The sequence below is a fragment of the Alligator mississippiensis genome, chromosome 1 (assembly GCF_030867095.1).
Source record: "Alligator mississippiensis isolate rAllMis1 chromosome 1, rAllMis1, whole genome shotgun sequence".
In the NCBI taxonomy this organism is placed as follows: domain Eukaryota; kingdom Metazoa; phylum Chordata; order Crocodylia; family Alligatoridae; genus Alligator; species Alligator mississippiensis.
This window is the reverse complement of record NC_081824.1, coordinates 482,625,650-482,639,251: the sequence shown is the minus strand read 5'-3', so window position 1 is coordinate 482,639,251 and position 13,602 is coordinate 482,625,650. Positions and strand designations below refer to the sequence as shown.

At 48.3% G+C, this 13,602-nt stretch overlaps 1 pseudogene; it reads right to left on the bottom strand.

Annotated features, from left to right (window-relative positions):
* On the bottom strand, positions 1–1,715 carry LOC132249068 (hemoglobin subunit beta-like; annotated as a pseudogene).
* Between the last annotated feature and the right edge of the window lie 11,887 nt (positions 1,716–13,602).

Sequence of the window (13,602 nt, the reverse complement as noted above, 5' to 3'; positions counted from 1 at the left end):
TTAGTGGCACTTAGAGGACAGAGCTTCAACCACTGCCCTCACCTGCTTCTGGTAGGTGGCGTGGACCTCCACAGTGAAGTTGTGGGGTTGGTGGGCAGCCAGGCTTAGTACGATGATGTCTCCCAGGAGCTGGAATGGGAGAAGGAAAAAAGAATAGCCCTGACTCAGTCAGTCCTGGTGACAAGTGGGTGCTTGGAGTGTGAGTTTCTGTGCAAATGAATGGGGAAGGTCCCACTAACTGAATTAAGCACATTTCCTCAGAGGGGAGGTAAATTTGTCCCCATCCCAATCCCCGGACCCAGGCAGTTCACACCCCAAAGCTGGCACCATATTGCCTCACCGCAGGGAAATCGAGTTCCTGCTGGTATCAGGAGTGCAACTGGCAACAGGCCCACTACCAAGAGGGATCTCCCAGGGCCAGAGATGGTAAATAGATTTCCCTTCAGCCTCCTTTCACCCCACTTCAGCTCCCTTTCCGTTCCCTTTCCAGGAAAGGGGTGGACCCGACTGAGGTCAAGTCCTGAAAATCCTCACCTTGGAAATGGGATTTAGGGTGGGTTTTACATGGTGGTTTCCCAAGGTGACCCCAGGAAATCCCAAGGTGGATGTAGAGCACATTAACGCCAGGGATTATCTTGCTAGTGGTAAAGCCGGCAGCTGCTCTGTGGCTTTGTCAGAGCTAGACACAGGCCAGCAGGACCCTCAGCAGCCAGACCCTCCCCAGGGATGCCTGAACTTCAGAGATCGGCCCGGTTTCCTACATGACAGAGCCTGGTGTCCCCATCTCCTCATCCCTCTCCAGTCCTTCCTCTTCTCCCGTCCTTCACTAACCCCCTCTCCTGTTTCCTGCCCAGAGACTGCTTTCACTTTGCTTTCACAGAAGTCCCTGCTGCACCTGTTTTAACTTCTTGCTCACCCTCCCTGCTGCCTTCCCCTTTCTACCTGACTCCTCCACCCCTCTCTCAGCCTCTGCTTACCTTGTTGTCTTTCCTACTGCACCTTCTCCCCCGCTTCAGAGGCTCCATCCCATGATATTCACCATGCACACTCCCTATGTTCTGCTTACTCTGAATGCACCTTCCCCAGCTGCTCTCTGCCTCACTCTCAGCTATCCCAAACCTCCTGTCCACTCATCTTGAACACACCTTTCCACCCCAAACATAGGTCCCTGTCTCAGGAGATATGGAGGACATGTATGACACCTAGGCTAAGTTGGTTTATCAGCTCCCTAGAGCCATCTTTCCAATTCCCATCCATGCATCCTGAAGGCAAGCCATAAGCATCCCTCACCTTGAGTCCATGTGCAGCTTCTCACAGTGCAGCTTGCTCAGGGTGGCAAAGGGGTCCTAGATGTTGTCCAGGTGCTTCACAGCTTCCCCACATGCATGGAGCACTTTCTTGCCCTGAGACTTGACTTGTGGATTGTGGATGATGGCCTGGGCATCATGGGTGTTAACAAAGTGATGGAAATACATCCAGGTCCAAGGGTAGACAATCATCAGCCTAGAGAGAACAAGAGAGAAACATAGGGTTAAGGAAGGCAACATCTCTGGTGGGAGTGGCAGAAGGCAGAAGCTTCCCCAGGAGGTGTTAACTCTGCTCGTGCCCTGGGTCTGGACCCACCTGATGAGGAAATCAGAACAAATGTTCTCCACATCAGCCTGGCCCCACAGGCTGGTGATGAGCTCCTTCTCATGGTCACTGAAGTGAATCATGGGACTAAATGTAGGGATAGACTTGGAGCATCAGCTGCGTAAGGAACCCATAGTTGCACCCAAGTGGCTCTCGGAGTTTTTATGCACTAGTTTTGGCCCCTTCTTAGCTCAGGCAGCCTGGGCATTGGTCAAACAAAAAGGATATATCATATTTGGAATACATGCAGGTGTAAAGACTCCCATTACTCAGTGCTTCTTCTTCATACCCAGATCTCAACAAAAGAAAGGAGTCACTACCCTTTGCAGTATAACCCACATGGACACAGAGGGGGTCATCCTGCCTCTTAGGCTTTGCACAGAAGGCAAGACATGCAAAGGTAGGGTCATTTTGTCACTTGTTTAATGTTGGATATAGGAGACAGGTCCCAGGCATACACTAGCAATCTTTAGAGTTCTGCCTGCATGTTGTAGGATCCAGACCAGACAAATGATGGGCACTGAACTAGCTGTTACAACTCAGGGAAGAGACCTTGGAGTCATTGTAGATAGTTCTCTAAAAACAACATCTCAAGAAAAGCCAATAAAATGTTGGGCATCATCAAGGGCATTGAGACCAAAATGGAGAAGATTGTCATGCTGCTGTAGGAGTTTATGGTATACTCAGATCTTGAATACTGTGAGCAGTTTTGGTCTCCAAATCTCAACAAAAATGTAGTAGAATTGGGGGAAAATACAGAGAAAGGCAACCAAAATGATCAAGGTCTGGGACAGTTGCAATACAAGGAGAAACTAAAAAGCTGGGACTCTTCATGTGGAAAGGGGAAGGTTGAGGGGGGATGTGATAAAGGTCTATAAAATCATGAAGGGTGTAGACCAAGTGACCATGGACCTGTTGTTCACCCAGAACACTGGACTGAGGAGGCATCACTGACATTAGGAAGAGGCAGGCTTAAAACTAACAAGAGAAAGTGTTTATTTGTGCAACATGTGCTTGACTTCTGGGGTTCATTGCCCCAGGAGGTGGTGGGGGCAGATAGCAGAGCCAGGTTCAAAAAGGGACTAGACAGATTCATTGATGATACATCTATTCACAGCTGTTGAACAGAACAAGTGGAGACATTTCCTCTTCCCTCTCTGACCCAAGGTTGCACTTTTCATCCTTCTGTGTTCTTAGGATGTGACCTGCCCTAGAGACATGATCTGACCCAAGCATTCCTGAGGACCAGCCCTGTGCATCCACTGCAAGATCCTGCTAACCTCCCAGCTTTCCCTGCCCAAAAGGCTTCTTGTGATGAACTCTTCCTAAAGTTGAATGAAGGGTGCCTAAATCTGCCCAGCTTCCTCATGCCTGGGGAAAGGAGATGCCTCAGTTACTTAGGCTACAGTTTTGGCTTATAGGTGTGGTGGGAGCAGCCCTGTCTGGGACCCCTGGAGACAGCAGCCTGGCTTTGGTCTGTGGGTGCTGTCAGTCCATCACTTCCCATGGAGAAGCCCTGGTCCTGGGCTCAGCCCAGTTGAAGAGAAGGGCTTCTGGGCTCCTGGGGCCCAGACTATATTAGCAGTTGTGGGCCTTCATTCCTTTGCACCCAAGAGCTGTGTTCTGGACCCCACTGACCCTACACTTGCAGCCACAGCATATTTGGACATAACTCTTTGCATGTGCATATGTGCACATGAACAGCTGACATCTTCATTCAAGAAACCATTGTTGAGCATTACAAATGGCCTTACCATGATCATCAGTGACATGGACGAGGGAGTGAAATGTACTCTGTCCAAGTTTGCAGATGACACAAAGCTATGGGGAGAAGTGGACATGCCGGAGGGCAGGGAACAGCTGCAAGCAGACCTGGACAGGATGGACAAGTGGGCAGAAAACAACAGGATGCAGTTCAACAAGGAGAAATGCAAAGTGCTGCACCTAGGGATGAAAAATGTCCAGCACACCTACAGCCTAGGAAATGACCTGCTGGGTGGCACGGAAGTGGAAAGGGATCCTGGAGTCCTAGTGGACTCTAAGATGAACATGAGTCGGCAGTGTGACGAAGCCATCAGAAAAGCCAATGGCACTTTATCGTGCATCAGCAGATGCATGACGAATATGTCCAAGGAGGTGATACTTCCCCTCTATCGGGCACTGGTCAGACCGCAGTTGGAGTACTGCTTGCAATTCTGGGTGCCACACTTCAAGAAGGATGCAGATAACCTGGAGACGGTCCAGAGAACGGCCACTTGTATGGTCAAGGGCCTGCAGACCAAGCCCTACGAGGAGAGACTAGAGAAACTGGACCTTTTCAGCCTCCGCAAGAGAAGGTTGAGAGGCGACCTTGTGGCTGCCTATAAGTTCATCACGGGGGCACAGAAGGGAATTGGTGAGGTTTTATTCACCAAGGCGCCCCCGGGGGTTACAAGAAATAATGGCCACAAGCTAGCAGAGAGCAGATTTAGACTGGACATTAGGAAGAACTTCTTCCCAGTTCGAGTGGCCAAGGTCTGGAACGGGCTCCCAAGGGAGGTGGTGCTCTCCCCTACCCTGGGGGTCTTCAAGAGGAGGTTAGACGAGTATCTAGCTGGGGTCATCTAGACCCAGCATTCTATCCTGCCTGTGCAGGGGGTCGGACTCGATGATCTATTGAGGTCCCTTCTGACCCTAACATCTATGAATCTATGAATCTATGATGGTGCAGGCCAGACTTAATCAGGACCATAGACAGCTCATTTCCTCCATCTGGTTCCCTAGAGTGGAATAGTGCCACCTTCAATCAGGTGCACCACAATGAACTTCATTTGGGGGCAATCTTATGCCTACACTACCCCATGATCCTGGGGTTACCCTGATTTAACCAACATGACCCCTCGGTCTGTTGGAAAACTCATGAGATCTTCTTTACATGCATATCCACATGAATCAGTTCTTAACTGACCACAAAAACTAGAATATTTTGGAAAGGCAACATCTCTCAACTAGAGACAGGTCTGGAAGGTCCTTTTTTCTTCACAGTTTGACATCCAGATTGCAAATCAGCCCAGGCCCAAAAATGGGAGGGCAGGTGTGCTTTCCTAAAAGGCGAAGTTTGACATGGACTCATCAGAATCTAGCCCTATCCTAAAGCCCCACAACTGCATCACATCTGCTCTCCTTGCTCTGCACAGCCACCAGGGAAGACATACCCCCAGTGGAGCAATTTCTCTCTGAAAAGAAGCAGCATCACATCAAAAATGGCCTTATTTTACTAGGGGAAGGATCTACATGCCCTCTGGCCCAGCTAGGATGTCCCTCCTGTGTTTAAGTCATGGCACTGTTGGCAGGGCACCCTGGAATGGAAAAAGAAACCCCCAAACATATAAACTCAACTCCTGCTACTTCTGATGGCTACAGTTGTATAGGACAGCATATGGGCTCCTGTAATATGCATGCCCACACTAAAAACAACTCAACAGAAGCGCCAACCTCTCATAATTCCTTGTCATCTACATCAGTCTGCTATTTCCCTAGATTTCATGTGGCGCTGCCCATCTCAAATCTTGTGAAAGCCAACAGTTTAGCCAGATTTGCAAAGGGACTGGACACATTCAAGGGGCACAGCTTCTGATTCAGAACTTCCTAAGCCTTTGAAGATGGAGGCTGCAAGTGGAAGAGGCACAGTGGAAAAAACCCTGCTCACCCCCAAAACTTCATAACCTGAAGGAAATATTGACTTTCATTAGTAGATGTTTAGGATTGTGAATCCAAAAAAAGATGACAAAGCTGGTAGGGAAATACAGATCGCCCGAGCAAGGGACCAACAGTAGAGGGATGGGGGTGAGGAGGGAAATGCAACTAGGTTACAGGAAATACAATGTTAGCCAACTAAGCCCAGGGGTGGGGGAAGGGGGAATGGGAGAGAGGGGTTTTGCAATGTACTACTACTACTACATCCTGCTTGCCATCAGAGAAAAGGCTTTTTCAACCTTTACCTGTGCCTAACCTGGACAAAATGAACTATTACATTTTACCTGCCCCCAGTTCACCATTTATTTGCATAGAGGCTCCCAATCCAAGCTCCTACTTGGCACTTGAACTATTACAAACAGGAGATTTTACTACACCCAGTCCTGTCCTACCTTAAGTACCTTCCAGTCTCTTCTGATGTTGTCCAGCTACTGTTGGTGAGGCCAACCTTGAGGTCATAGTCCTATAAGTTGATAATTATAGATAATTTTTTTGTTTCTTGATTCCCCCGTTCTCACCACATGGCCACTCCACACTAACCACCATGCATGTACCACACTTATAATGAGGGGCTGTTCCATGGTATTTCATAGTTCAGTGCTACTTTGCCTTCATTTTCCACCAGCCTTTCATTGGTCAAGCTATCTTCCTGAGAATATTATTTTCAAAACCAATCAGTTTCTTGGTCTTTCAACATCATGCACCAAGCCTCACTCATACACATCACTATAAGTCTAATAATAGTGTTGTCTAGATGCACTCTCATTCTTCTGGACAGTATCTTGGACCTGAGAAACCTGTTAAGGACTATGGCTGTTTTATTCCCATTCTGGATCCTTGCAATAATTCCCCTGCTCATCTTGGTGGTCAGTCAACAATGATCTAAGATATTTGAATTGTTGGAATGTCTGGAAACTGTTGTTTCCCATAAAAAGGTCTTGTTTTACTCTTTCAGTTCTATATTTGCTAATGACCTCCACAGAGTTGGTTTTCTCACTGCTCACTAGAAGCCTTACTCTCTTGGCTGTACTTTCTAAAATTTTATACATTCTACAGGGTCCTTTAGTCTTGTTGTATACGACATCCAGGCTAGAGTCATAGATTCATAGATTGTCAGGGGCTGGAAGGGACTTCACAAGAACATTGGGTCCAGCCCCCCTTCACTAGGCAGCAAAGACAACTGGGGTCAGGAGACCCCAGAGTGGTGACCGTCCAATCTCCTCTTGGAGGTTTCTGGGGTGGACGATTGCACCACCTCTGGAGGGAGTTTATTCCAGTGTGGACACCCTGACTGTGAAGAAGTTTTTTTCCTAATGTTAAGAGTGAAATGGTCTTCCAGGAGTTTGTGGCTGTTGCTCCTGGTTTTACCCAAGGGTGCCTTCATGAATAGTTGTTCACTGAGCCCTTGATATATCTATTCCCCTAATGTAGCAGTAAGCTGCTACCAAGTCCCCTCTCAGTCTTCTTATTTTAGGCTGAAGAGGCCCAGGTTCTTCAGCCTTTCCTATTATGGCTTGCTGTGCAAGTCTCTAATCATATGAGTGGCTTTTCTGTGGACTTTCTCAAGTTTTTCCATGTCCTTATTGAAGTGAGAGGCCCAGAACTAGCCACAGTACTTCAGCTGTGGTCTCACCAGTGATGAGTAGAGTGGAAGAATCACTTCCTTGGTTTTGCTTGAGATGTATCCATATGCACACCAGGGTATTATATGCCCTGCTGGCTACAGCATCGCACTGATGGCTCATGTCCAGGCTGTGGTCTCTTATTATCCCTAGGTCCTTTTCAGACATGGTGCTGGTCAGTTTGGCACCATTGATCCTGTAAGTATGTTGGTGATTGTTTGTCCCCAGATGGAGCACTTTACGTTTCTCAGTGTTGAACTTCATCTGGCTCCAATCTGCCCAACTTGCCAGCCTGTCTAAGTCCACCTGTATCTGCAGCCTATCTTTATAACTTGGTGTTGTCCATGAGCTTGGTGAGTGAGCTCTTCACCCCCACATCCAAATCAGTGATAAAGAATTGAGAAACACTAGACCAATCATGGGCCCTTGAGGGACACCACTTCTTACCAGGATGACACAGATCTGTTCATTAAGACTCTCTGGGTCCTACCCTGCAGCCAGTTCCCTACCCACCTGGCTAGTGAGTAGTTAAATGCACAATCCTCCAATTTTCATGTGAAAACATCATGGGATACCAGATCAAAGGCCTTTTGGAAGTTTAGGTATACAATGTTGGCCTCCTCTATCTTATCCAGGTGGTGAGTTACCTGGTCATAGAAGGGGCTGAAATTGGTAAGACAAGGCCTGCCAATGACAAAAATCATGCTGGCTATCATTCAGGATCCTGCATTCTGCAAGCGTATCACACATAGACTCCTTGATAAATTTTTCCAGGATTTTCCCTGGGATGGAGGTTAGGCTAATTGGCCTATAGTTGCCCAGGTCCTCTCTCCTCCCATTCTTGAAGATGAGGACAACTTTGGCCCTTTTTCCAGTTTGCAGGGACCTCCCCTGAGCACCACAAGTTTTGGAAGAGTTTTGCCAGAGGTCCCATGATGACTTTGGCCAGCTCCTTCAGCACTCTTGGATAAAGTTCATCCAGTCCTGCTTACCTATAAATGTCTAACTTTTCTAGCTGATCATGCACCAGCTCAACACCAACCATAGGAATTCCCACCGTGCCCATTCTGAACCTTATCTAGTATGATTTTCCTCTTAGTCTGGTGAAATACTGAAGCAAAGTACTCATTTAGGAGTTCAGTTTTATCCTGAGTGTTGGTAAGAAGCTGTCCTGAGTTCTTAAGTAATGGTCCCATGCTTCCATTTATTTTCCTCCTGTTCCCTACATACCTAAAGAGGGACTTCTTATTGCCCTTGATTTCTGTAGCTAGTTTAAATTCAGTCGCCACCTTAGCCTTTCTAATCTGCTCCGTACAAGTGTTGGCCTGTTGTTGTATAGTCCTCCTTGGGGGCTGTCCCAAGCTTCCACTGTGTGTATGCCTCTTTCTTCTTTTGCAAGAGGACCGTGATATCCCTATCAAGCCAAGAGGGCTTACCAGTCCTTCTGCTATGTTTCCTCTGCATGGGAATGGACTTTTTTTATGCTTTGAGGACTGTGTGCTTGACGAGTGACCACTCATCATGTACTCCTTTCACCTTCAGTCCCTGGTCCCACAGTGCTTCCCCTACTATTGCTCTGATATTTACTTTTTTGAAGTCCAAAACTTTATCCCTGGTAGCTGATTTGCCTGTTTTGTGAAGGACAGTGAACATGATGTTTTAATGTTTGCTGTCACCCAGGCTACCCTCTATATTCAAGACACTCACCAGATAGTATCCTTTGGCCAAGACCAAGTCTAGGTGAGCATTACCTCTGGTTGGCCCGTGTGCTTCCTGAGTCAGGTAGAGCTCTTTGATACAGTTCAGGAAGCAATGCAACCGGTCTAACTTGGCTGAGTGCTCCTCCCAAGAGATGTCTAGGTAATTGAAGTCTCCCAAGACTACCATGGCCCATGCGTGCATGGCTTCTTCCAGTTCTCAAGAGAACTCCAGATCAAGCTCCTCCCCCTGGTTTGGTGGTCTGTAGTATACATAGTCCTTATACATAGTCTGTATACATAGTAACAAGTCCTTCAGTGTTGTTGCATACAGTGTCTAGATTACGTGCAATCCCCCAAGTAGGACCCCTTCTTTAATTTCAGTTACTGATCTGACAATTTGTTCCAACACCAGGTTGAACAACAGTCAGGAAAGTGCATTGCTTTCTCTCTAGCCAGTTGCAATGTTGAGGGTGTCAAAGAGGTTTCTAGCTACTTTAACACTCCCTTTTATGTCTGTAAGATCCTGACTATGACGAATCAACTTAACAAGATAACTCACTACCTCCCATGTACTAGCTTTCCTTTCACAACAAAAACCAAAGCCTCTGGTTAGACCATGTGGTACAGCTCCACAGATGCCCAGCTTGTACTGTATCTGACCAAGGATCATGATCTGTCTCCCAGTGGTATTGCAAAGCCTTATGGTCATGGCGAGTCTGCACTTGCCTCTCAGCTCCCTTCTATCCCCAGAGAAATTGCTAAGCTGAAGGTATAAACCAGATCTTGGAGCAGTACCTCTGCTACTACCTGGATTTCCATCATGATTACTGGTCCTCCTCATTACCACTCACAGAATTCACATAAAACAACCACAAACACTCCTCAGTTAGACAAAACCCTTTGTTTTTGAACTACGGGTTCACCCCTACTTCCAACCATCATTACCCACAGAATCAATGAACCCTGCAGCTAAGGAGTAGGTACCTCATATCCACCAGGTCTGTGTGAAAAAGAGCAGCTAACTGGAGGTGTAGGCCTTCCCGGAGTATGAATTACCATGACTGATCAATACATTTACAAATCACACAGAGGTCTTAGTAACAGCAGCAGCAAAAGGTCTTGCTGTCCAAAACTAAGGATATCATTCATGGTTTAAGTGGAAATGAAGGTTCATAGAAGCTTCCAAAGGCCAAGAGATGGAAAACAGTGGATCAGACTGGTACAGGGCACCAAGACAGGATCCGGGTGACCTGGTAATCAGGTTTCCCTCTCTGGTTTAAAGGTCACATTACCTGGTGAGAACTGGATGCGAATGATGGCACCTAAAGATGTTTTTGTAACTAGTGAGAAGATGTGTATGCTGTAACATGGAGGTGTGGTGATCAGAGTATAAAAAGGAGCCTGGGAGATCTAACTACTTAGTACTGAGCTAGGGGCTTTGTTTCACATTAATATCACATGTGAATCTAATCTAGGTGTGTATCATTTGGTCATGATTGTTAGTGCCCAGGCTTCTTTGCAGACCATAAACCTGGCTGAGCATTTGTTACTATGAACCAGAGCCTGTGATCTCTTTATTTTAACAACAAGGTGTAGTAGATGCCATCCTGATAGCATGAGTCAACCCTCGGAACTGAGGAAGCCAGATGTGACTGGCAACACCTAATCCCCAACACTACCAGAGTCAGACGGCAAGACTGGTGCAAACACCACATGCATCTCCAGAGTCCAGCATGGACTGAAATTCAACACATGACCCCTGGAGGAAGGTACCCTTAGTCTACATCCCTTTCCAGCCAATGCACATCCCAAAGCAGGGCACAATATTGAGAACTGGGACGTGCATGTTGTAACACAGAGTTGTGCTGATCGGGGTATAAAAAGGGGCCTGGGCATCATGCCTATTTAGTACTGAGCTAGGGGCTGTGTTTCATGGTGACTAGCACTGTGTATGGTTAGCACTGTGTATCACTTCCTGCAGGCATCAGAAGAGCAGCTTGCAAACAGGGCCAGCACCAGTGGGAATCTTTTAGGACCAGAGAGAGGGGAAATGCATTTCCCTTCAGCTTCCTTTCATCCCCATCTCTGCTCCATTTTTCTACTCATTCCAACTTCCTTTCCCCCCTCCATGTAGCAGAAAAAGGTTGGAACTGGACAAACTCCTGTCCTGGAAGCCATCACCTTGGAGGCCAGATTTGTGGTGGGTTTTACCTGTAAACTCATTGGGGCAGTGATTCTCAACCAGACTGCCATGAGATCCCTGAAGGGGGGTGTGCAATGTTAGCACCGTTGGGTGTGCAAATCCCTACACATGATTGACAAAAGGAAACCAGGGAGTGCAAAGATGAATCCCCTGGCTCAGACTTTGCTCCTGCCCAGAAACTGCTTTCACATAACTTTCACTCCCCATTCCTGCCTGGCCTGCATTAAACCTCTGCACTCCTCCTCCAGCCTACAGTCTCTTCATTCCCCACCTCCCTGCAGCTTCATCCCCAACACCTGATAATCCATCCCATGGATAATCCCACTGCACCCTCTCCCTATCTTCGGGTTACCCCTAACCCACCTTCCCTGCAGCTGCCCTCTGCCTCTTACTGGAGCTGCCCTGAACCTCCTGGCCACTATCCCAGTACCTGCTTTCCCATTCCCTGCCTATCCCTCCCATCCCAAATTATAGTCCTCATCACAGGACCATTAGGAGGATTTTAGTATGAGGACCCTACCTAAGGCTGTTTACCAGCTCCCCTGAGTGTGGGCTGCACAAGGGATTTTCCCTCATTCTCAGATTTGCACAGACTGGGGGGTTTGCCTTCCTCTGTATCAGGGGCACGGCATCTTCCTGGGATCTCTTGAGCTTATATTAACATCCTTTTACAGCAGCAGGACATTGGCTATTGTGGTCCCTCTGCTTTACCTGGGGCGGGTTCAGGTGTGATGCAGGTACTGTACCAGGGGTGACTATAGTTTTGCTCAGAGATTGGGCAATGGATGTGCCTGGGCTTGTTTGGACAGGGCTGATCCTGTCTCAAGCAGGGGTTGGACTAGATGTGACCTCCCTTCCAGTCCTACTGCTCTGACCCTATGAGTCTATGAAGGACCTGATAGATGTGCCATGTCCCTCTCCAGGTTCATTATACACCAGCCAGGGCTCCCCCTATTCTCCACCAGTATAGCCATTGGTGATGGACAACAGGTCTCACACCCAGATCCCACCCCCCCCCAGGTGTTTCTCTGAGCCAAGCACGCTTGCCTTGCTCATCCACCTGAAGGGAGCATCTGCCCAAGGCTTCAGGGCAGGGCAGCCACAGGGCCAGGGGGTCATTGCTGACATTTCATGCTATGCATATATTTTCATAGTTGGTAGGGTAGGAAGGGACCTGTGCAGATCATCAAGTCTGACCCCCTGCCATGGGCAGGAAAAAGTACTGGGGTCAAATGACCCCGGCAAGTTGTTAATCCAGCCTACTTTTGAAGACCCCCAGGGTAGGAGCCAGCATCACTTCTTTTGGAAGTTGGTTCCAGATCCTAGCCGCCCTGACAGTGAAGTAGCGCCTCCTGATGTCTAGTCTGAATTTACCCTCTGCCAGCTTGTGACTGTTATTTCTAGTCACTCCTGGTAGTGCTCAGGGGAACAGGGACTCCCCCAATGCCTGCTGGTCCCCCTGACTAATTTGTAACAGGCCACTAGGTCCCCCCTCAGCCTCTCTTGTGGAGACTGAACAGGTTCAGGTCCCATAGCCTCTTCTTGTAGGGCCTGCCCTGCTGCTCCCTGATCATGTGAGTGGCCTCCTCTGGACCCTCTCTATGCTGTCTACATCCCTCCTGAAGTGCAGTGCCCAGAACTGGACACAGTATTCCACCTGCGGCCTGACCAGTGTCACATAGAGGGGGAGGATCACCTCCTTGGACCTGCTCAAGATGCATTTGTGGATGCATGACAAGGTGTGGTTAACTTCCCTGACCACATCCCCACATTGGCAGCCCATGTTCATTTTGGCATCAATAATGACTCCAAAATCCTTTTCTGCCTCTGTGCTGACGAGAAGGGAGTTCCCCAGCCTGTAGGTGTGCTGCTGGTTCTTCCTCCCCAGGTGCAGCACCTTGCACTTGTCAGTGTTGAAACCCATCCTGTTCTCATCCGCCCACCCCTGTAGCCTGTCCAGATCTGATTGCAGCCCATTCCTTCCTTCTAGCATGCTCACTTCACCCCACATCTTAGTGTCATCTGCAAATTTGAACAGGGTGCATTTTACCCCTTTGTCCAAGTCACAGTTAATCCATCCCTGCCAACAGAAAAGCCCCAGGCCAAGGCCAAACCCAGCTGGATGCCATTTCCACATTGTGGAGAACTCCTCTTCATGCCACCCCACTGAGGAAAGGCCTATTCATGCTCATGAATTATGTCCCCACCACCATTTTCTTGTTGCCTCCTCCCCTGCTGTTACCACTTGAGGAATGGTTGCTCCTCAAGGGAGTGATCCTGAAAGCATAAGCAATGTCTATCCCATCTCAGAGGAAAGGCAGCAAAAGGGCACAGCAGCCCCCTTGGCTCTGCAGGAAACTAGTGGGATTCCTGTGATTAAAATGAAAGGCATATAGTGGATGGAAGGCTGAATCCACCACAAAGGAGGAATACTCTGCACTGGTCTGGACCTGTAGGGAGTGAACCTGGTTTATGAAATGCATATGTTTATGAAACTTCTGTCCCAGACCTTTCCTGGTTCAAGTTAAATCACAGTCCCCCAGCATCCCAGCATGCTTTCCAGCCCTGGGCTGGGCTGAGCTGTCTGCTCCAACAAGAAGGGTTGGAGGTGGGCAGTCAGAGACTACCCCCCTCCCCTCCAGGCAAACACCAGCTGGGGTCTGGTGCTGGGGGTGGGGTTGCTAAACCCACCTTCCCTTGAGTACAGAGT